Source organism: Schistocerca americana, chromosome X (assembly GCF_021461395.2).
Source record: "Schistocerca americana isolate TAMUIC-IGC-003095 chromosome X, iqSchAmer2.1, whole genome shotgun sequence".
NCBI classification, from domain to species: domain Eukaryota; kingdom Metazoa; phylum Arthropoda; class Insecta; order Orthoptera; family Acrididae; genus Schistocerca; species Schistocerca americana.
Genome location: NC_060130.1, coordinates 148,688,136 through 148,692,665, shown reverse-complemented (window position 1 = coordinate 148,692,665; position 4,530 = coordinate 148,688,136). Strand labels below are relative to the sequence as shown.

The 4,530-nt window shown below is 40.3% G+C and overlaps 1 pseudogene; it reads left to right on the top strand.

Annotated features, from left to right (window-relative positions):
• The first annotated feature begins 4,031 nt into the window (after positions 1–4,031).
• On the top strand, positions 4,032–4,149 carry LOC124557505 (annotated as a pseudogene).
• The last annotated feature ends 381 nt before the right edge of the window (positions 4,150–4,530 follow it).

The window sequence follows — 4,530 nt, the reverse complement described above, 5'->3', positions numbered from 1 at the left end:
ATTGCACACAAAAATTCTTGAGTCAGACTAGCTCTGAGCCAGAGTGCATTCAGTTGTCAGTAATAGGACCCTGCATTTGGAGAGTTAATAGCTGTGTAATGTTTCGCCAACCTTGTCATTATTCAGCGCATAGTTATTAGCCAGTGTAATATTTGCGTACTTACAAGGAAACCTCCCCATCACACCCCCTCAGATTTAGTTATAAGTTGGCACAGTGGATAGGCCTTGAAGAACTGAACAAAGATCAATCGAGAAAACAGGAAGAAGTTGTGTGGAACTATGAAAAAAATAAGCAAAATATACAAACTGAGTAGTGCATGTGCAAGATAGGCAACATCAAGGATCATGTCAGCACAGGAGCGCCGTGGTCCCATGGTTAACATGAGCAGCTGTGGGGCCAGAGGTCCTTGGTTCAAGTCTTCCCTCAAGTGAAACGTTTACATACTTCATTTTTACAAAGTTTTCATCTGTCCGTTCGTTCATTGACGTCTCTGTTCACTGTAATAAGTTTAGTGTCTGTGTTTTGCGACCGCACCGCAAAACCGTGTGATTAGTAGATGAAAGGACGTGCCTCTCCAATGGGAACCGAAAACATTTGATCCAGGAAAACACGTCTGATATATTCTATATGACACTGGTGATGGCATGTGCATCACATGACAGGAATATGTTGTCGACCCACCTAACTTGCACACTTGGCGAATATACAAACTTCTACCTTGCCCGATCTAGGTTTTCTTGTGGATGTGACAATCACTCCCAAAAAAGTGATGAAAACATAGAAGTGTGTCACATAAACTGCAACAGATGAATGCAACAGTTTCACAGTCGCACAGTTTTCTCTGTGCTCTGTCAAAACATATGTTTTTAACGTTTTCAAATTTTTCCGTGTGTAGACCGTCAAATCCTGCATATGTACAAGCAAATCTGAACATGTCCTGGAATTTTGGAGAGCGAAGTTGATTATGTGTGAGTGCCTGAACTCTGATAATTGTCTGAAAATAAAAAATTAAAACTTTTCACTTGAGGGAAGACTTGAACCAAGGACCTCTCGTTGCGCAGCTGCTCACGCTAACCATGGGACTACGGCGCTGCTGAGTTCACATAACCTTAAATGTTGCCTATCTTGCACATGGACTACTCAGTTTGTATATTTTGCTTATTTTTTCATAGTTGCACACAACTTCTTCCTGTTTTCTCGATTGATCTGTGTTCAGCTTTTCAAGGCCTATCCACTGTGCCAACTTATAACTAAATCTGAGGGGGGTGCGATGGGGAGGTTCCCTTGTTAGTGATTGTTGATAAAGTGTAAATACAGCAAATAACATTGCAGGATTTTGTAATGGAAGTTTTTAAGGCAGTTATTATAAAACATCATAATTAAAGGAACAATATTCACAAAGTGTAAACACATGTAAACATCTGAAGATGGCGTGAACATAAATTGAATGTTCTCTTAGAAATTTTGTCTTGATGCATAATTTCTTGGCATGGCATGTTGTGAAAGGGGTGCCATTCATATTGATTTGTTACCCCATAAAAATTAACATCCTGGACGCTATAGTTTTGACTTTATGCACTAGGAGCACTGCCTCACATGATGTGAGAAAGCACCCAGTGATATTAAGTATGTGTATCAGGGCCAGCAATCACCAAAAGTTGCTCATTCCCAGTCTAAGGCAATGGTTCTGTGATAATGAAAGGTTAGTTTCTGTCACTGATGGCAGTCACTATCCAATATTGTTTAGCTTATATCTATGGTAGTATGGCAACAGTTGTTCAAAAATCAGTAAATGACATCTCTCATCTCACCCAGAATCCTGGGAGATGATCTATTACAATACAAATACAATACAAACTGAAATTTGTGGGGAGGTAGACATTTAAAAATTCTCCTCAAAATCTCTTTGTCTTCCCTCTATTATTTAGTGATATTTTATTCTTGCTATATAAAAGTAAAAACAGCAGCTTCACCAGCAGTTCAACAAGAACATACGTAAAACAGTATCAAACACTGTAAAATCTAGGATGGGATAAAATATATATATATATATATATATATATGGAAAGGATAAATTACTACTGTTCAGCTGTGGATAGGCACAATGAACAGATTACATTTAAACTTTTGGGCAAAAAGCCTACTCCACAAATAGAAAGCACGCTCACACACACACACACACACACACACACACACACACACACAGTCACTGGCCACTGTATCCGGAAACAGGGGCCATGTTATTTGTTAGATGTGATTGTGTGGATGTGTGTGCGCGCCTTCCATTTCCAAAAAGCCCTTTTGACTGAAAAGCTTAAACGTTTATTAGTGTTTTCAATGTGCCTGTCTGTAACTCCACAGCTCCTCATGTGGTGAGTAGTAATCCATCTTTTCATAATGTTGTTCCCAACAGTATCACCATACACAGCTACTGACAGTGCCCTGATAAACAAAACATATTGGCCAAATTAAATATTGCTTTCATTGAGTTGTAGACAGACTATCCAAATCTACAAATGTTGAATGTAACAAGAACTGTGATGTCTGTCAATGACATTGCCATTTTATCAGATGTGGGAAAGAACTTGGAAGATCTGAACAAAATCTTTAAAAGAGATAAGATCAATATCAATAAAAGAAAAGCAAATGTAGTCAAATTAAATGAGTTGAATCTGAGGTTATTCAGTTAGGAAATGAGACAGTGAGAGCAGTGGATGAGTTTTATTGTTTGGGCAACAGAATAACTGACAGTGGCTGAAGTAAAGAAGGATAAAATGTAAACTGGCAACAGCCTTTCAAGGAGCAACAATGTCAACACTGAATATAAAATAAGGTGTCAAAGTCTTTTCTGTAAGTATCTGACTGGAGTGTAGCCTTGTACAGAAGAGAAATATGAACAATAAACAGTGTGCTACAGAAGAACACTAAAGAATAGATGGATAGACTGGATAAATATACTGTTGGAAAAAAATTGCGGCACCAAAAAATAATTAATGTAGGATAATGAAATTTTGGGAATACATTTATCTAGGTAACATATTTAAGTTACTAACACTGCAAGACTGCAGGTTAATGAAAGCATGAGGTAAACCAGTGCAAATGTGAAGTGCTGGTAAATTAATAGCCAGCTTAGCTGCTAGAATGTTGAATGTAAGCATGAAAGATGCATGCATTATGTTGTACAGGTGCAGGCTGACAATTTTCGGGATGGAGTTTCATGCCTGTTGCCCTTGATCAGTCAGTACATGGATAGTTAATGCTGGTTGTGGACAATGCTGGAAATGTTGTCTGCTGATGTAGCATATTTTCTTGACTGGAGACAGATCTGGCGATCAACCAGGACAAGTGCTCACACACTGTAAAGCATGTTGGGTTACAACAGTGGTATGTGAACAAGTGTTATCCTGTTGGAAAACACCCACTGGATGCTGTTCATGAGTGGTAGTACAACAGGTCGAATCACCAGACTGATGTACATACTGGCAGTCAGGCTGTATGGGATAATGATGAGACTGCTCCTGATGTATTACAAAATGACACCTCAGACCATAACCTCAGGTGTAGGCCGAGTGTGCCTAGCAAGCAAACAGGTTGGTTCATTACCTCAACTTGTGTCCTCTTAATCATGTACAGTGACTACATTCCTGCCAAGTCTTTCTACAATATAATAGAAGGGACATTCAGCTTCCCTTAGCCCTTTTACACAACCTCATTCAAATTCAGTGAGTTGCTAACAATGCCATCTTTGTCACTTTGAAAACATTCTTGACTAACATCTAGTCACCATGCCCAATCTCAAAGGTAACTAACACTCATGACAATTACAGCAAACTTACAGCACTACTGGTGCCACTCTTGTATGACTGGTGCAAAATCTCGACAGGCATCTTTCAGATACAGAAATACACCTACCAACTTCCATTTACACAACTTCTTCTTGGTGCAGCAATTATTTCTTCCATCAGTATCATTAACAGGTACTGAACTGCACTGGATATAAAATAAGTTGATGGCTAACGTCACCAAAGGGGCCAACGGCCTTGCCGCAGTGGTAACACCGGTTCCTGTCAGATCACCGAAGTTAGGCACTGTCAGGCTGGGCTAGCACTTGGATGGGTGACCATCTGGTCTGCCGAGCGCTGTTGGCAACCAGGGTGCACTCAGCTCTTGTGAGGCAAACTGAGGAGCTACTTGATTGATAAGCAGTGGCTCCGGTCTAGGACACTGACATACGATCAGGAGAGCGGTGTGCTGATCGCATGCCCCTCCGTATCCACATCGAGTGACGCCTGTGGTCTGAGGATCACACGGTGGCCGGTTGGTACTGTTGGGCCTTCATGGCCTGTTCAGGAGGAGTTTATTTTAGTTTTTAACTTCACCAAAAGAAGGAATCGAGTGATAGAAGAATGTAGGTTGAAGTAATTATGTGGAGATGATGAGGCTAGCACTTGATAGACTAGCATGAAGAGTGGCATCAAACCAGTCTTCCATCTGCAGGAGGAAGGAAGGAAAGAAGAAAAGAAGGAAGA